Source organism: Panthera pardus, unplaced genomic scaffold (assembly GCF_024362965.1).
Source record: "Panthera pardus isolate Hobbes unplaced genomic scaffold, ASM2436296v1 HiC_scaffold_17, whole genome shotgun sequence".
In the NCBI taxonomy this organism is placed as follows: domain Eukaryota; kingdom Metazoa; phylum Chordata; class Mammalia; order Carnivora; family Felidae; genus Panthera; species Panthera pardus.
Window position 1 is genome coordinate 138,041,916 of NW_026526732.1, and position 22,541 is coordinate 138,064,456.

At 48.9% G+C, this 22,541-nt stretch overlaps 1 protein-coding gene across 1 annotated transcript in view; it reads left to right on the plus strand.

Moving 5' to 3' along the window:
* TCTE1 (t-complex-associated-testis-expressed 1) overlaps nucleotides 1–21,968 on the plus strand; it is a 196,656-nt gene extending 174,688 nt beyond the window's left edge. Inside the window, exon 6 of the transcript XR_008423076.1 lies at nucleotides 21,912–21,968. The gene's annotated coding sequence lies outside the window, so the exon portion shown is untranslated. The remainder of the gene's footprint in view (nucleotides 1–21,911) is intronic.
* Nucleotides 21,969–22,541: the final 573 nt, after the last annotated feature.

Consider the following 22,541-nt stretch of genomic DNA (forward strand, 5'->3'; position numbering starts at 1 on the left):
CTACCCAAGTCATTCAAATGACTGTCCTCACTGTCCCTTCCTCTGCTCTTCACTCTTCCCCAAGGTGTTCTGTGCTGACCACCGGAAGGCTGTGGTTTCCACAAAGCCGAGTGGCCGGACCCTGCTCTCCGCCTGTGACGCAGGCCTTCCCAGCGCACAGCCCAGAATAGCCTCAGCTTTGCTGCTTTTCCAGCTGCCCTATCACTTTGCAAACTGGGATCTAATTTGCTGTCCACCCTCCCCGCCCCAGTCTCTCAGCCAGTACCACTTTCTTTGCTCATGAAATATTTATAATCACAGATTATGTTTCCCTATGAGTATAAGCTTGCTTTTGTTTTTTTCCCTTCCGCGCCCTTAAGAAGCTGCCCCTGACAGGTCAAAGAGCCTCATGTCTCTTGGTTCATAGGCGTCATCACTCTGCCTCCTGCAGTGTTTGGCTCTACCTGTGGTTTTACTCCCTCTGCTACAGCGCCATCAAAGAAATGTGATGGAAGGGCTGTAGGTTGGGAGACCTGCACTCCACTTGGGCCTATGCTACTTCCTAGTTTTGTGACTTTGGGCAAGCCACAGCCTCAGGGAGTTGCACAGGGGCCTGGTGCTCAGGGGACCCAGCCAGTGGGGTGCCTCTGGAGTAGTCCAGACATGCTTCTGGCTGCAGCCCTTGCCCCAGCCACTTTGAAGAGTATGTCTTTGGCTGCAGGTAGGGACCTGGTCAAAGAATGTGCAGAGATCATCCTGTCGCCACCAACATTCCTGGCAAACAGAAGCCAGGCACCTCTGGCAGGGTGGTCTCTTCCTGGGTGAAGGGCAGTTCCCTCTTGAGACTTAAGCCCGGCCTTGCTTTAGCGAGGGCGGGCTGTGTGAGAGAGAGAGAGAGAGAGAGAGAGAGAGAGAAAGAGAGAGAGAGAGACCATTGTGAGGCAGGACTCATGGGAGGAGAGGAACCCCTCCCTCAGCAGGGGAGCAAGCCCCAGGGGCTGCCTCCTCTGGAGCCCACAGGCTCTGGCCTCTCCTGGGCACAGCCTCCTTAGCTTTCCTGCTCCCTCCCCTCATTGCCTTTCTTGGCCTCTTCCTCATGTTCTCTCTGGTTCTTTCTCAGCTGCTGAGAATTCTTGTTTTTGATGAAAATTGCATGATACTGGAATCAAATGATTAACTGAAATTCAAATCTGTTCTGGCAGCTGCATTTCTTCCTTCCTCTGATTTTGTAATTCAACCTTTAACAAAAAGTTTCAGGATTTTGTTTTATTCTTTCCCACCTGGAGGATGGATAGAGATCACAGTTCAGTACCCCTTGGCATTTTGGACATTTGCTGAATTGTTTTCCCAAATATTAGTCATTTTCCAAATTGTTGGGAGTTCCCAGGTTCACAGTGGTCATGAGTTTGCTTCTCAGTTTTCAGCATCAAGCTAGTGTCTTTATGATTTTTTTTTTTTTTTGCCTTTATGATTTTTTAACGCCAGTGGTTTCCAGCCAGATTCAGGAACAGTAATGCCTCTTGTCATTTGCTTGATATTATGACAGACTATCTCAAGACATACTATAAGCTGGTTTTGTTTTTGTTTTTATTTTTTTTAATGGAAGTGAACTTAAACATTTTGGGAATTTCACAAGAGCTCTTGAATAATCGGGATACCCTTGGATAGTTTGAAACCTTCCTTTGAAATTGCTTTTAGGCCAAATGTTTACCTGCCAAATAGAGGCAACTGTTGGTCAATCGGGACTGATGATCCAATGTGGGATCAGAGCCACCCTCCCAGGTCCCCACTCCCTGCTCTGGGCTCCCTGTTGATTTGTACCACTCCGGAAGGCAGGAGGGCACAGTGCCAGTGCAAGAAGAGAGAAAGAGGCCTCTCTCACATGCTGGCTTTTTCAAGGGATGCTGCTCCTGGCCTGTACTGGATGTCACAGGCTGGAGGTGGCTGTGCCACCCCATGCCCACAGACTAAGCCAGTGCCCTTCCTGGTTGGCACACAGGGCCAGGGGGTGGAGCTTCCCTTAGTCCGTGGACCTTGTTGTCCCTGTCCTTAACCAACTACCTGAACGTACTGATTTGCTGCCAGCTCTGGTTAAAGGTTTGCTGGTGAAGGAGAATGAAACCCTTGCTTGAAATGAAGTTTTAGGGTTGTCTGTGGATTTTGTTTCTCCAGGTTTGTCCCCAAAATATGCGAAACATTGAGCATTAGTTACATAGTTTTCCACGTATTTGGAAGAGACTTTGCCGCAGATCTCCTGTCCCATAGGCTTCCCTTTGTACTTAATTAAGTTGATTTTTGGTAGGTGACTTTTTGCAGAGAGAGTCCATATATACACGTTTTTTTTTCTCCCTTTTGTTCCATATAAAAGTTAATTTTAGTTTTTACTTTTTACTCCTTTTATTTATAAGATCATGTGTTTGTTTTTATTTTATCTTTTTTTTAAATTAATTTTTAATTTACACCCAAGTTAGTTAGCATATAGTACGATAATGATTTCAGGAGTAGATTTCAGTGATTCATCCCCCATGTATAACACCCAATGTTCATCCCAACAAGTGTCTTCCTTAATGCCCCTTACCCATTTAGCCCATCCCTGCCACCCACAACCCCTCCAACAACCCTCAGTTTGTTCTGTATATTTAAGAGTCTCTTATGTTTTGTCCCCCTCCCTATTTTTTTCCCTTCCTGTTTTTATATTATTTTTGTTTCCCTTCCCTTATGTTCATCTGTTTTGTATCTTAAATTCCACATACAAGTGAAGTCATATGATATCTGTCTTTCTCTGACTGACTTATTTGCCTTAGCATAATACCCTCTAGTTCCATTCACGTAGTTGCAAATGGCAAGATTTCATTCTTTTTGATTGCCAAGTAACAATCCTTTGTAAATATATACCACATCTTCTTTATCCATTCATCCATCGATGGACATTTGGGCTCTTTCCATATTTTGGCTATTGTTGGTAGCGCTGCTATAAACGTTGGGGTGCATGTGCCCCTTCAAAACAGCACACCTGTATCCCTTGGATAAATATCTAGTAGTGCAATTGCTGGGTCGTAGGGTAGTTCTATTTTTAATTTTTTGAGGAACCTCCATATTGTTTTCCAGAGTGGCTGCACCGGTTTGCATTCCTACCAGCAGTGCAAAAGAGATCCTCTTTCTCTGCATCCTCGCCTTAGCCATTCTGACTGGAGCGAGGTGGCATCTCATTGTGTTTTTAGTTTGTATTTCCCTGATGATGAGTGATGTTGAGCATTTTTTCGAAAAATGTGTCGGTTGACCATCTGGATGTCTTCTTTGGAAAAGTGTCTATTCATGTCTTTTGCCCATTTCTTCACTGGATTATTTGTTTTTTGGGTGTTGAATTTGATAAGTTTTTTTTTATAGATTTTGTATACTAACCCTTTGTCTGATATGTCATTTGCAAGTATCTTCTCCCCTTCTGTCGGTTGCCTTTTAATTTTGCTGATTGTTTCCTTTGCAGTGCAGAAGCTTCTTATCTTGATGACATCCCAATAGTTCAGTTTTGCTTTTGTTTCCCTTGTCTCCGGAGACGTGTTGAGTAAAGAAGGTGCTGCAGCCGAGGTCAAAGAGGTTTTTGCCTGCTTTCTCCTCTAGGATTTTGATGGCTTCCTGCCTTACATTTAGGTCTTTCATCCATCTTGTGTTTATTTTTGTGTATGGTGTAAGAAAGTGGTCCAGGTTCATTCTTCTGCATGTCACTCTCCAGTTTTCCCAACACCATTTGCTGAAGAGACTGCCTTTATTCCATTGGATATTCGTTTCTGCTTAGTCAAAGATTAGTTGGCCATACGTTTGTGGGTCCATTTCTGGGTTCTCTACTCTGTTCCATTGATCTGAGTGTCTGTTTTTGTGCCAGTACCATACTGTCTTGATGATTACAGCTTTGTAATACAGCTTGAAGTCCGGGATTGTGATGCCTCCAGCTTTGGTTTTCTTTTTCAAGATCTCTTTGGCTATTCAGGGTCTTTTCTGGTTCCATACAAATTTTAGGATTGTTTGTTTTAGCTCTGTGAAGAATGCTGGTGTTATTTTGATAGGGATTGCATTAAGTTTGTAGATTGCTTTGGGTAGTATCGATACTTTAAGAATATTTGTTCTTCCAATCCATAAGCCTGGAATATTTTTCCTTTTTTTCATGTCTTCTTCAGTTTTCTTCATAAGCTTTCTATTATTTTCAGTGTATAGATGTTTCACCTCTTTGGTTAGATTTATTTCTAGGTATATTATGGTTATTGGTGCAATTGTAAATGGGATCGATTCCGTGATTTCTCTTTCTGTTGCTTCATTGTTGGTGTATAGAAATGCAACCAATTTCTGTGCATTGATTTTGTATCCTGAGACTTTGCTGAATTCGTGGATCAGTTCTATCAGTTTTTTGGTGGAATCTTTTGGGTATTCCACATAGAGTATCATGTCTGTGAAGAGTGAAAGTTTGACTTCCTCCTTGCCAATTTGGATGTCTTTTATTCCTTTGTGTTGTCTGATTGCTGAGGCTAGGACTTCCAATACTATGTTGAATAACAGTGGTGAGAGTGGACATCCCTGTTGTGTTCCTGACCTTAGGGGGAAAGCTCTCAGTTTTTCCCCATTGAGGATGATATTAGCAGTTTGTTTTTCGTATATGGCTTTTATGATCTCGAGGTATGATCCTTCTGTCCCTACCTTCTCGAGGGTTTTTATCAAGAAAGGATGTTGTATTTTGTCAAATGCTTTCTCTGCATCTATTGAGAGGATCATGTGGTTCTTGTCCTTTCTTTTATTGATGTGATGTATCACATGGATTGTTTTGCAGATATTGAACCAGTCCTGTACCCCAGGTATAAATCCTCCTTGGTCGTGGTGAATAATTTTTTTAATGTATTGTTGGATCCAGTTGGCTGGTATCTTGTTGAGAATTTTTGCATCCATGTTCATCAGAGAAATTGGTCTGTAGTTCTCCTTTTTAGTGGGGTCTTTGTCTGGTTTTGGAGTCAAGGTAATGCTGGCTTCATAGAATGAGTTTGGGAGTTTTCCTCCCATTTCCATTTTTTGGAAGGTCATGTATTTATGTTTTTAAAAAGCCAGATGCTGAAGTACTTAGGAATTAAGTGTCTTGATATGTGTAGAAAATTATCAATTGGTGAATCTAAAAGGAGTATATGGGGATTATACTATTCTTTCAATTTATTTTAGGTTTGACATTTTCAAAATAATGATAGGGATAAAAGAAAAAGGAATTATTGCCTTTAAAAAAAAATTTCTAATGATAAAATCAAACCTGTGTTTGAAATGTGCTCCCATTAGTCAGTGCCCAGACTGTGGGTCCCCTGAACCTGTGGCTCTGAGCTGGCTGGGGACCGGACGGTTCAGATGGCAGGAGCTGAAGCTGTTCAGTCTGCTCGCTGCTGCCCACGCTCCTGCTTCTGGCTGTGCCTTTCTCACTGTCCCTCCCCTGGCCCCATGGCCTGGGCTTGGTTTGTATTCTTTCCTTCCTCCAGTTCAGGAATGTGGCTGTAGTGTTTGTAACTCTGTTCTAACATATGGCACACAGTAGACATGCAGTAAGTGTTGAATTCATAAATCATGTCTGTTCAAGTTTGTGGTGAGCGTTTAAAAAGAAAGGAGGGGGCACCTGGGGGGCTCAGTCGGTTGGGCGGCTGACTTCGGCTCAGGTTGCAATCTCGCGGTCCGTGAGTTCGAGCCCCGCATCAGGCTCTGTGCTGACAGCTCAGAGCCTGGAGCCTGCTTTGGATTCTGTGTACCCCCCTCGCTCTGCCCCTACCACACTCGTGCTCTGTCTTGCTCTGTCTGTCAAAAATAAGTAAATGTTAAAAAAAAAAAAATTTAAAAAAGAAGAAAGGAGAACTTTGGGCACCTGGGTGGCTCAGTTGGTCGAGTGTCCGACTTCAGCTCATGTCATGATCTCACAGTTTGTGAGTTTGAGCCCTGCATCAGGCTCACTGCTGTCAGCGCAGAGCCCACTTTGGATCCTCTGTCCCCGCCCCCCGCCCCGTCCCTCCTCTGCTCATGCCCCTCTCTCTCTCTCTCTCTCTCTCTCTCAAAAATAGATAAACATTAAAAAAAAGGAGAATTCTGTGCTTCCTAAGTAACTACTGTTCGTCTAGCATGTACTTTGAGTTTTCCTTTCTGTGACACCCGGCTGGGAGCATAGGGTCCCTCTCTCACGGGCCATGTCAGCTCTAACCCACTGTGGCTTGAGTTTATTTCAAAAGAAAACTGGTGTGGTTTGAATCTTTCACTATGACTTGGAGGACTGAGGATCTCCCCACATTTCACAGACAAAAGAAGCAGTTTCAGCATGAGAACTAGGATTTTCTGGTTCTCAGTCCAGTTCTTTTCGCTGCACCTCACAGTATCACTGAGCACTGTCACCACTGAGCTTAGAAATATGGTGAACTTTCTGAAAACCATTTTTGGAAGGGGCCACACACCCACCCAACCTGTTGGGGCAGAAAGCAGTTATTGGTGTGAGGAGCTGGGAGACTCCTAGGCGTGTGGGGTGACCGGGATGGGTGGGGCGGGGGTGCCGTGGGGCTGGTTGGGGAGGAGGCAGGGCGCTCTTGCTGCCGTGGGCTGAAGCCTTTCCCCTGAACCCTGCGTCCGCCCCCGGGGTCCCAGCGCTTCAGAGCCCACCTCTCTGCCTTTTCTTCCTTCCCCTGAGTAGCAGGGCACTTCCTCCCAGGGGTCCGCTTGGTTTGTGGACACCGCCACTGGCAAACCCCTGCCTCTGGGGAGCTCTCCCTTCGGTGGTCTTCCCTCGCACCCACTGCAACAGCGTCTCCCAGCCTTGCGCTCTGTGACTGCGGCCTCGGTGACAACTCTGGGTGCTAGGTCTTTATTTCATAGATAGAAAACTGACTGAGTACGCAGTGGAGTTGGGCCCAGCGTTCCTTTTATGATCTGTGGGGCCTCCGCCGTGCTTCGTACCCCTCAGCATGGCACTTTTCAGACCACTTTGTAATTGGGCAGGCCCAATTACTCAGGAGTGTCCGTCCTGTTCTCTGCTGTCTCCCGGGTGCTCAGTAGGTACACAAGAGTATTGACAGCTCAAAGGTTAAAATCTGGATTCTCAATTTAGGAGTCTGTGTTTAGACGGTTAGTGTAGGAATGGGCAAAAATTGAGACATTTACGGAGTATTTCCAAGGACGAGTGCTGGACAGTGTCGCACGTCTCTGTGCAGATCCTTACCCATGGACTTCATCCACACAGTGGATGCCCAGAGTTTCCCGCTCATAGGATGTCTGCCCATGCTGGTAACCCTGTGAAACCGGAGTTCACATTCATGTCCAAACCATCAGTATGTGCTTTCTTCGAGAGAACCCTTGATGAGTGGGGCTTCTGGCCATACCTCTGATACCTCTTTCCAGGACTAGCCAGGATGAAAAAGGAAACCGTTTACTGGAACTTGCTTTCTTTTTTTCCCAAACAATAAAATACCGTCCCCCCTCCTAAACTTGGTTTCATTCATACAAAAATTTTAGTAACCTTCAAATGTTTAGGCAACAATTAAGAGAGTTACAAGGTGGCTTGTGAGGCAGTTGTTTGTACAAGGGTTCAGAGGACAGCAGTCCCTTCAGGCTGGACAAATGTCTATGGGATGGATGGAAGGAGTGAGATGAACATACATAGCTCAACCTTTGCCTCAAGTTCATCGGATTTAAATGATGTCCTTGGAAGCAGTCAGCAGTCCTCAGTCTTAGGGGACAGAAAGAATGGAAAAGAAAGGAAGAGATGCATGTGACAGAGTGACAATGTGCCACCAGAAGTTGGTTTCAGCATTAAGTGCCTAGGCTGTTAGTTGCTTCTTGTTGACAGAGCTTTTCCACCTTCTTCCATCTTGGTTCCTCCACGATCCCCACCCAGGAAGATATTGAGTAAATGAGCTTCTTACTAAAGTTGAATTTTTTAAAAAGTTTATTTATTTTGAGAGAGAGAGCAGGTGAGCAGGGGAGGGGCAGAGAGAGAGAGAGGGAGAGAATCCCAAGCAGGCTCAACACTGGTAGCACAGAGCCAGGTGTGGGGCTCAAACTCACAAACCATGGGCTCATGACCTGAGTTGAAATCAAGAGTTGGATACTTAACTGACTGAGCCACCTATGCACCCCTAAATTGAATTTAAAAAAATCTTTTTTTTAATGTTCATTTATTTTTGAGACAGAGAGAGACAGAGCAAGAGCAGGGGAGGGGCAGAGAGAGAGGGAGACACAGAATCCGAAGCAGGCTCCAGGCTCCGAGCCATCAGCACAGAGCCCGACGTGGGGCTCGAACTCATCAACCACAATATCATGACCTGAGCGGAAGTCGGACACTCAACCGACTGAGCCACCCAGGCGCCCCAAGATTTTTTAAATCTTCACCCTGTTTAGGAGAAAAGAAAGCTGTGGAAAGGATAAGGCAGTGGTGCTCAACTGGGGACATTTGTCAACATCTGGAGGCATTGGTGGTTGTCACAACTGGGGGTGGCATCTAGTGGGTAGAGACCAGGGTCAGTGCTAGACATGCTATGATGTACAGGACAGACCCCACAACAAAGAGCCATCTGGCCTCAAGTATTGATAATGCCAAGGATAAGAAACCCTGGGGTAAGACTAGTCGTGCGTGAGGGAACAGAGGACATCCGGGAGTCACAGTGAACCACTGGTTCCTAAATAATGGTGTTGAATTAGAGGAGTGAAACCCTCTAACACTGAAATCCATGAAACTCTGTACTTGACCACAGTGTATCTGCCATTGCCTTGGCTTGAGCCCTAAAGGTAGAGCAGCAGGTAGTGGGGGATTTAGAAGGGTTGCAGCTTCCTGAAGCGTTGAGAAATAGACCGACAGAGTCACCATCAGAGGACTGGGCCCTGGACTGGGTCTCAGCTGTGGGCTCGGGTTGAGGGCATGGCTGGAGGTTGGGCTGAGCCACCTGCTCATGGGTTAGGTCACTGAGGCTAGTTGCTTTTCTCAGAGCTTTGGCTTCTGTCCCTGCCCCCGCCCCCATTCTCCACAACTGTCCTAGTGGTGGCACCAGCAGCCTTGCTACCTCACAGATCTTACAACTTTGGAATCCCTTTGGGTTTGTCCCGTTTTCCTTATTTATTATTAATTTTCATGGAGTGCTGCCCGTTTTCCTAGAGCAGGGTGGCACTCCTCCAGCCCGGGGTCCCACACAGTCCCGACATGCTGCTGTCTGCTGCCGAGTCACTGTGACAATGCAGCCGCCCACCAGAGACGGCTCTCGGTGTAGACATCATACCTCTTTCAGCCTGGGGTCTGTAGCGCATGGTGGTAGGAACAGAGAAGAGTAACCCATGTATGAGGCTGATTTTGTGCCAGGCACTTTACACGTTGTGTTCCAAGTAGCCCTTGCGATGACACTGTGTGAGTGTTGTGCCTGATATGTGAGTGAGCAAATCCAGGCTGGTGGCAGGCTGGGATTTGAAGTCAGGCCCGTCTGACCTCACAGCTCCCGCTCCTTCTGCTGCACTGATCTGTGGTGGAAATCTTCCTTGGTAACGTGCCCTCCCTCAGCTGAGTTGTCTCCCGGAAGCATCATTTGGATGGCAGATACCCACAGTTGCTTCCAGTTTTCTCTGAGGTCAGTTCCAGCCAGCCAGCCAAGGGCAGTGCTTCCTGCTGGTGGAGGCCTGCTCCCTGCCTTATTTATCAGCACAGTGTCCTGTCCCTTGCAACTTGAGCTTCAACTCTGGCCAAGGAAGTGGGCCTCCCCTTGCATTCTGTGCCCAGCTGACTGGGCTCCCTGGGGCTGGCACCTGGTCTTGGCTCACGGCTCAGCTCTCAGCACCCAGTTACCAGGTCGCTTCTCAGTGTTTGCTGAATGATTTATCAAGCATAGGTCTTTCCCCAGCCCCACGAAAGGCTGCCTCTGCCTCTCTGAACCCATTCCCACCTGCAAAACCCAGGCCAAGGAAGTCCTGTATAGGCCGACTAAACAGCTCTGCCTGCCAGGTGCCATCAGCGTGGAGACCTGAACTGGCTCTGTTTCTCGAACCCCTCCTTCTTGGCTGGTATCTTTATGCCCAGGTGAGCCACACGAGCCCACAGCTGTGCCTTTGCACATGTTCAGCTTGGAGTGTCCTTTCCTCTTGGAGACGCTGTCAGTCATCTTATGGAGCCCTGCTCACACACCTCATCAGTTAGTTTGGATCAACTGGCATTTTTTGGGCCCCCGGCTGGACATCTTTTAATTTGCCCTTTGGGGCCCCTCATGCCCCCTTTCTGCCTAGTTATGTCCTGGAGGGTAACCTGTATGGACTCCCATGCCTTCTGACTTCCAGTTGGGTTTGGCCAGTGGGAAGCGCTAACAGGAGTGCACAGGATGGGTACGGAGCACTTGTCATGGTCCCCTGCCCCTGTAGGGCTGGCCGCACCCTCAGTCCCCTCTCACAGCAGCTCTGCCACTCTCCTTCCAAGAGCTGTGCCCCTGGGGCACCATGGAGCCCACTGTGCTGCTTGCACCTTTGTTTAACTCTCTTCAGATGATCTTGACTGGAGTGGGCCACCTGTGACCTGCTAGGACCCTGCCGGATACAAACATGGACCGTGGGAACCCAGATGGCAAACAATGGTCCCTGCCCTGGAGAAGCTCCTGGGAGGTGATGGGGTTGGTTCATTCTATGGGAAGTGTCAGGAAGCTTCTGCCTCAGCAGCCATTGGTCTGGGGGACCCAGAAAGACTTCCTGAAGAGATTCCTGGAAGCCAGAAGATTGGTCAAGTGACATCTAAAGTGGAAGCTACTTTCATCCTAGCCAAAGCCAGATGTATGACACTGAGTGAGAGGGACCATGACCTGCCAATGGTTTGGGGACCCTGGAGGCCAGCAGTGAGTGTGGAGGCTGGCAGGGCCGCACCAGCCCCGGGACCCTGACCTCCTCACCACTTGGCTTCAAATGCCCCCAGAGCTCCTCATCCCAGATTGCATTTGTCAAGTTGGGCCAGGCTATTGTGCGGAGGACCTCTCTAAGGGGTGGCATGAGGGCCAGGTAGGTGGCAGGGGAATCAGTAAGTTGAAGAGATGGTAAGAGCACCAGGGTAGGGCAAGGCAGGGATGAAGGATGGGATTCAGGACATATTTGGGGGAAATAGGTATTTAGCAGGTTGAGACAGTTTGGAATAGGGGAGTCATGTTGGGAGACAGGGCAGGGGTCTAGAAACTCAAGACAGCACAACTGGGCTGTGGGGATGGGTTATTGAGGGCTGAGGTTTGTATTCAGAGGAACTGTGTGGTGGGAAACAGGAGAGTGGGTGGGGAGGGGAGCCGCTGAGCATGGGGCAAATGCCATCTGTGCCTGTGGCGGGGAGCGAGGCAAGCTCAGAGGGTGACTGGCAGTGGCCTGGGTCAAGGCAGGGAGAGGAAGCTGCCTGCAGCATCCCCGATGCAGCTGGGGCCACCTGGAGGCCAGGCCTGACTACCTGTGACTAGAGGTGTGGGGCTTGCTCAGTTGCCTTCCTCTGAGCCACTTTCCTGAAATAAAAGGGCATCCATGCATCCTGCACCTTGGGTCTTAAACCTACTGGGCCAGCCAACTGTTGAACTGCCCAAATGTGGAATGGGCAGGATCTGGTGAACATTTGGGAGTAGACAGAGGCCAGGGTGCCTTCTAGGTCTGCAGCCTGGGGGGCTGGTGGGTCCCTGAGAAAGGAGAGGAGAGGAGGAAGGAAGCTCTTTTCTGGTTGTTGAGCTGTAAGTGTTGGGGGGACATCGTCTAAACACAAGGTCAAGGAGAGAACAGATGAAAGGTTTCAGAGGCATCGGGAAACCCATTGCCCCCCGCCTCCCCACCCTCAGGGAGAGGAAGGGGAGAGACTGGAGAGTACTGGTATTTAAGAAGTGGGTGCAAGAGGAGGAAGCTGGGCAGGAGATCAACACGAAATGGGAAGGAGGAGGAGGAGGAGGGCTGGGGAGTGGAGTCCTGGAGGTGCGGAGGTGAGGTGTGAGGAAGAAGTGGTCACCCCACTTGTCAGATGGGGGTCTGCATCTGGGGTGAGGTCTACAGAGGGTCGGGTGAAGTGACCACATGGTTGTCACTGGTGGAGGGAGGTCAGAGGCAGTCTGCAGTGGGGCGAGGAGGGATGGGAGCAAGCAGACGGTCACGAGGAGGGAGGAGAATTTCTTCAAGAAGTTTGTTTGACGAGGGGAGAGGAGAGAGGACAGCATGAGAGATGCTTTAGGTTGGGAGAGACCCGAGCAGTTTGTAGACAGGTGGATTCTCCTCCTTGCTGTGAGGGGGTCTTTGGTAAGAAGATGCTAGCATATGTGAAAATCAAAAACAAATGGAGACCAGCGTTGAAAATTCCCTGAGCACCTGGGTGGCTCTCACAGATAGTGACATTGAGCCCTGTGTTAGGCTTAGGGCTGACAGCACAGAGCCTGCTTGGGATTCTCTCTCTCTCTCAAAATAAATAAATAAACATTAAAAACAAACAAACAAAAACACTTAAAATTCCCTGAGCAGACAAAACCAGGTTAGTCATACAAGCAAAGCTTAATTGAGCTTATTTTGCATGACAAACTTGACCTGGGCCATTGCTTATGCCTCTGGAAATCACAAGCAAAACTGAAACTTTCCCAAGGTTGATAGGAAGTAACCTCTAATTCCCAGTCATTTAAGAGGAGTCTAATATGACCAGTCACTGTGCAGAATAAACAGTCACTGCTTTCTCACTGTGTAAACTGCTTTAAAACAGTACACCCTGGAGCCTCCCTCATACCATGTTTTGGGAGTGCTGAGCGCTGGTTTGTAAACTGTCTTCTTGGTGTGTGTGCACAATAAACTTTTATTAATTACTGCTTGGAGGCGCCTGGGTTGCTTAGTCGGTTAAGCATCTGACTTTGGCTCAGGTCATGACCTTGTGGTCTGAAGCATCCGACTTTGGCTCAGGTCATGACCTTTTGGTCCGTGAGTTCAAGCCCCACGTTGAGCTCTGCTGACAGCTCAGAGCCTGGAGCCTACTTCAGATTCTGTAACTCTCTCTCTCTCTCTCTCTCTCTCTCTCTCTCTCTGCCCCTCTCCCACTCATGCTCTCTCTCTCTCTCTCTCTCTCTCTCTCTCTCAAAAATAAACATTAAAAAAATTACTGCTTGGATGATTCACTGGTTTTACTTCTGTTATTTTGGAACTTTTGATACCTGGTAAGTACTAGGTCAATATTATCAGCATGAGAAGACCCCATAGCATGGACTGTGTTTCATTCTGAAGGCCTTCTAGTGATGCCCAGACCCAAGGAAAGTGACCCCTGGGAGGAAAGTATAACAAAATGCTGCCTGATGGAGAGCCTGGGCCTCGGGTGGAGATGGGCAGAGGCCCTGGGAGGGTTGGATTGGGGGAAGGTCCTCTGACTTAGACCAAAAGTGGATATGACGGGGCAGGTAGGCAGCTATCGGTGCCGTCCCATGCAGGGGGACTGCATTCATGGGCACCTAGTGATCACCAGAAAGTGCCTTTGTGGCAGGTGGGTGTCGCCTAGGGGTTAGGGCAATTGCAATCACATTTAGTGAACACTCCCTGCCTGCCAGCCCACTTCTGAGCATTTCATGTGCTGATGTTATCTCATCTTCCCAAAACCTCAGGAGGTCGGTTCTGTCAGTGTTCCTGGGTTGTGCCCTGTGCTGACGTGGGGACTGAAGCTCTGATTGGTGGAGCCGCTGTCTCAGGTCCTTGGGCCAGGAAATGGAGCTGGAGTGCTGGGCCTGTGCAGTTGTTGCTGGAGGTGGAGGCATGGTGACTGGTGGAAGGAGGCCCCAACAGAGGGGGAAGCAGGGGAGCCCGAACAAGCGAAGGGACACCTGATCCCTGAGCCTGGTGGCAGGCTGGGCGCTCAGGGAGGTCAGTTTTTGTATAGGTTTGGGCGGGCAGGACATTGAAGGGTTAACTCCTGAAAGCCTTGTAAGAGGGAGGCTGTCTGCTGAGAGTGGGGTAGGGGTGGGAAAGATGGGGACCAGCTGCCCACCTGGGGGAGAAAGCTGAGAATGGAGAAGGGGTTGGTAGTGCACTAGGGCGCTGGGCCCCGATGGTTTCCTGCCTGTGCAGAAGAGGGGTCTGCACTGAGCAAGGCTCAGTGACCATGTGTGGGAAAGGGAGGAGAATGCCTTGCGGGGGACATCGTGGGTCAGGTTTGGCAAGGCCCAGCAGTGGAAATGCCCCCTCTCTCCCAGTGGGTTTGTGGCCCCAGGATAGAGTTGACTCCACCCTTTTCTACTCTGGGTCTTGAACATGCTGCTGCTTTTTTTTTTTTTTTTTAATTTTTTAATGTTTATTTATTTTTGAGAGATAAGAGTGTGAGCAGGGTAGGGGCAGAGAGAGAGACATACACAGAATTGGAAGCAGGCTCCAGGCTCCGAGCTGACAGCACAGAGCCCGATGTGGGGCTTGAACTCACAAGCCGTGAGATCATGACCTGAGCCGAAGTCAGAAACTCAACCGACTGAGCCACCCAGGCGCCCCTTGAACACGCTTCTGTTCCAAGGCGCCATGTATGAGGTTACACTAGTGGAATTATGAGTCTGACTCTAAGGGGTGGGGACAAGGCCACCACCTGGAAATATTGCTTGAACCCAACTGTCTTGCTTTTGTCCCCTATGAATTCTTCGAGGACGGAAGCAGTGTTGGGCACACAGTAGGTGATTGCATATTTGTTAAATCAGCCTGGAAGCTCCTTAAGGGGGGAGGGCCGGGGATCCTGCCTCTTAGGAAACCTTGGCCTTCACCTTTGGTCTCTGCCTCTCCAACACACATGGACACACACACACACAGACACACACTCCCATGAACACATCCATGTTCATGCGCATGTACTCACATGCATGCACACACACGTGCACACACATGCATATACCACCTCAGTCAGAGGTCCCCCCAGCAGAACCTCTTCAGGCGCCGGGCTTGTCCTGTGGCTTTGCTGTGGTGTGACCCGCAGAGGCAGGGCAAGGACTCCGCTCACAGCATCCCAACTTGTCCAGAATGGATTTAGGCTCTGAGCCCAAGGGGATTGCAGACTTTGGGTGAGCTCAGTCCCTGCCCTTGAGAGGGTTCAGGTTGTCTAAAGATCTTGGCCAGAAGTAAGGAAGCCAAGGACAAGGACACAGAGCAGCGCCTAATGCATGTGCCGGACACTTTGGCACCGGTGATCTTATTGTTTTCACAGCAGTCCTATGAGGCAGGCATTTCTTCACTTTGTAAAGTGGAAACTGAGGCTGGTGTTCATTAGTTGCCCACAGTGAGGGGTGGCACCAGAATTTGGGCTAGGTTGGGCTCCAGAGATTGTCTCAGCAGTAGATGGAATCCTTGTCAGCAAAACCGCTGGGAGGGAAGCTGCTTTATGTTGTCCACCTTGTCCTTCTAAGCACATAACATGGTATTTCGTAAAGGCACAAAAGTTAACACAGGTCAGTGCTTCTTAGCTTTTGTGAGGGCCTCTGAAAACCAGAAAACCTGTGAGGGTTATGGCCCCTCTCCCCAGAATAGTCCAAACATGCAGAGGCACATGTAGGTAAATTTATGTATGATTTCACGGGTTCAAGGCCCCCCGAGGCCTTCAGTGGCTTCCAGGTTGAGAACTCCCATCAGCGGTGTTCAGTAACAGTGTGACAGAGAAGGCCTCCTGGTACAGTGTACAAGGAAGTCTGTACAAGGATGTTCATTTTGGCCCCATTTTAATTTTTAATTATTTTTAATTTTTTAAAATGTTTATTCAGTTTTGAGAGAGAGAGAGAGCGTGAGTGGGAGAGGGGCAGAGAGAGAGAGAGAGAGAGAAAGAGAGACAGAATGTGAGCAGGCTCCAGGCTCCAAGCTGTCAGCACAGAGCCCGACGCGGGGCTTGAACCCACGAACCGTGAGATCGTGACCTGAGCTGAAGTTGGACACTTAACCAACTGAGCCACCCAGGTGCCCCATGGCCCCGTTTTTAATAATGGAAACTGGGAACAATTTGAACAGCCAGCAGGAAGGGCCGGTTTGATAGGTAAAGCCGATCCAGGTACAACGGTTCCAAGAAAGAATGGTGTAGGTGTAAATAGACGTAGCTGTCCAAGACATATTGTTGGGTGGGGTGGGGAGAAGCATGTTGAAGATTGATACACACACACACACACACACACACACACACACACACACCATTTATGTAAAAATAAAATCACTTAACAATATTACTTACTTCTGCACATGTAGAAAAATGTGTGTGAATGCCTAGAAAAGGACTGAGATCATATCCAGGACAGTTAGTAGTAGGGGGTACTATGGGGAGGGTGGGAAATCCTGTTCAAATATGACAAAGCTCTATCTACAGTGCTTTAATGTTTCCGAGGAGAATATACTTCTGTATTATTTGTATACTTAAAATTAATTTTAAGGACTCTTGGGCGGCTCAGTTGAGTGTCTGACTTCAGCTCAGGTCATGATCTCACAGTTCATGAGTTCGAGCCCCACATCGGGCTCTGTGCTGACAGCTCAGAGCCTGGAGCCTGCTTCAGATTCTGTGTCTCCCTCTCTCTCTCTCTGCCTTTCCCCTGCTCGTGCTCTGTCTCTCTTTGTCTCTGTCCCTCAAAAATAAATAAACATTATAAATAAATAAATAAATAAATAAATAAATAAATAAATAAATCACTCATTTTAAAATGCAGCATACATACTGGGTATATGGAGGAAAAAAGAAAGGAGGAAGGGATTCTGAAGGAGGTGGTGTGGGGTCAGGTCATAAAACCTTATGTCAGACAATTTTGTATTCCAGTCCTGACTTCGACAATTATCTGCCTGTGACCTTGGGTAAGTCACCTCAACTCTCCGAGCCTCAACTTCCTCTTCTGTGAAATGGGGATGCTAATGTCTGCCTTCCAGGGCTCTTGTGTGAGTGAAGTAGCGTAAAGTACTCCTAACACATAGCACGTGATCGATGAATCACAGTCATTATTGTGATTTCAAATTTCAGCCCACAAAACATTTGAGCTCTTACTAGGTGACAGGTAACATGGCTTAGGAACCATATCTGGTTCAATCAGAGATGACTTCCTGAAGGAGGAGTTCAAGTGACTTGACCATGTGTAGGAAGGAGGGCAGCAGGGAGTCTGAAAGAGGGCTGTGTGCAGAGGTGAGGAGGGATCATGTCTGTGTGTCTGTTACTAGTAATGATATCCCTTATCTCCATGTTATAGACAAGGATACTTGGAGAGTCTAAAGTTGCCCGTAGACACAGCTAGAAAGCGAAGAACTGATCACACAGAAGGGATGGGCCGAGGAAGAGAAAGAACTTGGGAAGAAGCAGGAAACTGAGGGAGTTCTCTGGGAGGGGAAGAGGGAGAAAATGGGCCTTGTTACCAGGAAGAGTCCCGAAGACAGAGACGTGGGGCCCTTCTGGGCCAGCGGGGCCTTGGTGAGCACTCAGTACAGGTGGGCAGAGCAGGCCCAGGGGAGACTGCGAGACCTGAGGTCTCTCAGTCACTGAGATACTCTGGACAGCCATCCCCCAACTCTCCTAAGGCCCAGGCAGATTCCTGTTGGATGGATTCAGGGTCACCCACAGGGAGGGAGGGAGGCCAGGCCAGGCAGTCCAGGAGGTGGAGGCCTGGAGTCTCTTCCCAGTAAGCATCCATGAATTGGGTGAGTTGAGAGCTGGCTGGCAGGACTCAAATCATCAGGTCAACCCTGTGACTGGGCAGTTCCACTCCTTGAATCTTTAGGCAGGTCCACAGGGGACATGTGCAAGGGCGCTCATGGCAGGATTGTTGAGGGGCGTTGGAGGGAACCTGGGTGCCTGTCACCCTCTCAGCCAGAAACTGTGGAAGGTACCCACGGGGGCCTAGCAACATAGATAGGGCTTAAAAATAGGGTACTGAGAAAACAAAGAAATATATGACATACTAAACAGGAAATTACAAAATACATGCACCTGTTTTGCAAGAACACATACAAATGGTTGGCTGTGGGTGGGGGCAAGGAGTGGGAATAAAAAACGAGATAAAGACAAAGGGCGTGGTGAAAATTCCGTCCCTGGGCAGGTGAGGAGGGAGGCCGGCTTGTAAAACCTACATTTCTGTGCGCATCACGACATCTAGTGGGCAGAAGGGTTCCCAGCTCCCCGGTCCCAGAGCCCAAGCCGCCATCCTGGTGTCTGGACAGCCCCGGCAGGGGTTGCCTGGTTGGGCCCCTCAGCAGAGGGGCAGGGATGGGCTGGCTGGGGTTTGCTGTGGGCAAACCAGGGTTGGGGGGCTTGCACTGGTTCAGGGGCAGAGGAAGCTTCAGACCAGTTGAGCTCCTCATCACCAGCTGTAGCAGGCGGGCAGGTGTTGCCTGAGGGGGTGAGGCAGAGGGTGAGGCCCAGATGCTAAATCCCTGAGTCCTGGCAGGAATCATCTGGCAGGATCATCATGAAAGCAAAGAGGGAAGGAGATGGGCCTGGGGGCTGTGGGCATGGACAGGAAGCCTGGGGTTGATGGGATCACCGGCACCAGGGCCTGGGGCCACTGGCTAAGAATGGACCATGGACCCAGGCCAGGGGTGGGTGGAGTGAAGCAGGGTGGGGTCCTGGGGTGAGGTCCTGCAAAATACCTCCTTATCTGCGGCCTGAACTCCTCTGCTCTCCCAAGTACCCACCAGACAGGTTGTGGAGGTCATGTATAATCAGGATAAGTATGTCCCCGGCTGGAAGTGGTGGCAGGGGGGTACCAGCAGTGCCGGTGGTCTTGATCTCTGGGATTTGAGGGGGTCCTACCCTGCTTCACCTCCCTCTGCAGTTCACAACTCATTACTCTCCCGCTCCTCCTCCCCCTCCCCCTTCCCCTCCTCCTTCTTCTCTTCTCCCTCAGATTCTGTCCCCTTATTTATGTTAGCTGTCCCTTCCCCCCCATCCCCAGCCTCTCCTGCTTCCTGCACCAGTGTTATCTTCTTAAAGCACAGAACAGCTTAGCCTGTTCAAGAACCTTCCTTGGCTTCTCGTTGCTTGTGAGTCAATTCAGACATCCTTGATAGGCACTCAAGTCCCTTATAATCTGGCCCAACTTGCCTTATCACACTTGTCTTCCAACTCGGCAATTCTCTCTCTCTTTCTTTCTTTCTTTCTTTCTTTCTTTCTTTCTTTCTTTCTTTCTTTCTTTCTATGTTTGTTTGTTTGTTTAGAAAGAGCATGAACAGGAGAGAGGCAGAGAGAGGGAGAGAGAGGGAATCCCAATCCCGTGCTGTCAGTGCAGAGCCTGACATGGGGCTCAAACCCACAAACCATGAGATCACAACCTGAGCTGAAATCAAGAGTCAGATCCTTAACTGACTGAGCCGCCCAGGTGCCTCTTCTCCATTGCTTCTCATCCCCCAAACCGACCACGTGCTTCCGGTCTCCCCTCTACTTAAGCTGCTTTGAACTCTCCCTCCCCACTTCTCTGCCTGGTAAAGTCCTCCTCATCCTTAAAGGCCCAATTCAGATGTTAGCACCACCACAAAGGCTTCCCTGGCGAACTGGCCACCTCCAGGCCCCTGTCATTAAATCAGCTGTCATTAATCACTGTCTGGTTTCCAGTGCCTGTTGAGAAAATAAAGACCTGTGGGTTTTGACAACAGACTGTGTGGAGGAATCTTCTCTCTCTCTCCCTCTCTCTCTCCTTTTAGTGTTATTTATTTTGAGAGCGAGAGAACGAGCGCGAGCAGGGGAGGGCCAGAGAAAGAGGGAGAGAGAGAATCCTGAGCAGGCTTCCTGCTGTCAGCGCAGAGCCTAACACAGGGCTCGATCCCACAAACCATGAGGTAATGACCTGAGCCAAAAATCAAGAGTCTGTCACTTAACTGACTGAGCCGCCCAGGCGCCCTGGAAATTTTCTTCTCTGAACCTTAGTTTCCTTATCTGCTAAATGCAAATGAAGCTCTCATTACCCAACCCAGACTCCTCGCTGCAGTCAGCAAGGTCTTGCCTGACCTGTCTCTGGCCCCTCTGCGGGTACACACTCCAGCCACAGCAGCCTCCACACACTGTTCATTCTTGAACATGCTAGGTCCTTTCTTGTCTCCTGGCCCCCGCACCTGCTGTTCCCCACCTGGAATGCTCTTCCTTCTCCTCTACCTCATTTCCAATGTCCCCTCCTCAGAGAGGCCCTCTGCAACCACCCCCTGAATTGCTGGCTCCATTTTGCTTTGTCCCGCCTTCTGTTTATTTTCTTCTCAGTCTTACCTCGGTCTGGAAGTTTCCTACTTTTTGACTTGGTTGGCAGCTCGTGAGCTCTTGAGGATGAAGCTCCTGTCTCCAGGATTATGGAGATGACCAGGCTTGATAAGTGTTAGTCCTGGCCCCGGCTCTCCACCTGCTCATCAGGCATTCAGGTGTATGTCCCTGCTCCTGGCAGGGAGTATGTTTCTTTCATGCTCTACTCTTAGCACCAAGCACCGTGCCTGGCCCAGAGTGGGCCTTCAGGCCATGTTTGCCGTCTGTCTGTCCATCCTTGTTCTTCTCCCTTCTTTTCCCTTCACAGCTCCCCATGGTCTCCTGATGGTTTCTAATGGTTTCTTCTGGAGTAGCAGTGCCTCCCACACAAGCCCTAGGTCTCTGCCACTTAATTTACTGCCAAGCCCAAAACAGGATTTTAAGTGAGCAGTTTGTGGTACATTCCTGGCTGTAGCATCAGAGGCCTTGACTATGCCCTCAGCATCAGCATCACACCTAGAATGGTCTGGGCTAGTCTGAGAAACTTGGAGAGGGCCAAGAGGTCCCAGTGATGCCCACAGCCCCCTCAGAACTTGGCTGTGAGCTGCTCAGGATGAGTGTGGTCCACACGGTCTAATGAAGCCTCATTTGGTTCACAAGAAAATTGGTCCGTGAACATGACTTGCCCATATATATATATATATATATATATATATATATATATATATATGTATATATATATATATATTTTTTTTTTTTTAAGTTTATTTATTTTTGAGAGAGAGAGCAAGCAGGGGAGGGGCAAAGAGAGGGAGAGAGAATCCCAAGCAGGCTCTGTGCTGTCAGGGCTCAAACTTAGGAACCGTGAGGTCATGACCTGAGCCGACATCAAGAGTCAGACATTTAATCAGCTGAGCTACCAGGAGCCCCATGGCTTGCCTCTTCTTAAGCCAAACTAGAGGTCTGGTAAATGGGAGAGTGGCAGGGTGCCACGTGTCCCCCTTTGCTGCTGGAGGACAGGCCTCTGGTACCAGGATGCAGGAGGCAGCCTCGGGGTAAGCAGAGGTTGGCCAGTGAGGATGCTGCTGTGTGAAGGGGTGGGGCGGCAGGGGGGGGGGGCAGGCTGCAAAGAGCCACCCTGCCAGGGATGGTCCCCAGGGGCCCCACCCTCCTCCCACTCACTGAGTAAGTGAGACCCGATTCACCCTCTGCCAGAAGAGGGAAACTTGACGGGCAGGTCGGGCAGGACCATGCTTCTTAGATTTGAGGATTTACCAACAAAATTGCAAAAAAAGTCATTTTGGGAACTGATGCAAGGGTTGCTGGCATCTCATTTTGTTAAATAAGGACATAGGATAATTTAAAAAGTCACTTTTTTTAAAAACTTAAAAAAAATGTGGTAAGGTAACATAAAATTTACCATTTGCACCATTTAAAAGTACAATTCAGGGGGTGCCTGGGTGTCTTGGTTGATTGTCCAACTTATTTTATTTTATTTTATTATTTTATTTTATTGAAAGAGATGGTGGGGGAGAGCCGAGAGAAGGAAAAGACAGAATCCTAAGCAGGCTCCAGGCCATCAGCACAGAGCCGGATGGGGGGCTCAAACTGATAAACTGTGAGATCATGACCTGAGCCGAGATCAAGAGTCTGAGGCTTAACTGACTGTGCCACCCAGGCACTTGACTGGTATCTGACTCTTGATTTCAGCTCAGGTCATGATCCCAGGGTGGTGGGACTGAGACCCGTGTTGAGTTCAGCTGTGCGCTGAGCACAGAGCCTGCTAAAGATTCTCTCTCTCTCTCTCTCTCTCTCTCTCTCTCTCTCACACACACACACACACACACACACACACATTCCCTCTGAGCCTCACCTCACCCCCTCATAAATAAATAAATAAATAAATAAATAAATAAATAAATAAATAAACTAAACACTGAGGTGTACTGAACTCAGTAGCACGTAGAATGTTCACAGGGTTCTGCAACATCCCTGCTATGTAGTTCCCACACCCATTAGATGGTCCCTCCCTATGCCTCCTCCCCCAGCCGCTGGCCACCACCCATTTACTCTGTCTCTACAAATTCACCTATTCTGGACATTTCATATGAATGGCCCCCTACAACATGTGGCCTTTTGTGACTGGCTTCTTTTGCTCGGCACGATGTTTTCAAGGTTCACTCATGTTGTAGCACGCGTCAGTACATCGTTCCTGTTTATGGCTGAATAATACTCTGCCGTATGGATATAGTGCATTGTGTTTATTCATTTGTCAGTTGATGGACATTTCGGTAGTTTCCACCTTTTAGCTGTTGTGAATTGTGCTCCTATGACATCCTTATGAAAGTTCCATCTGAACACCTGTTCTTGATTCTTTTGGTCCATACAAGGAGTGGAATCATAGGGATCATATGGCAAT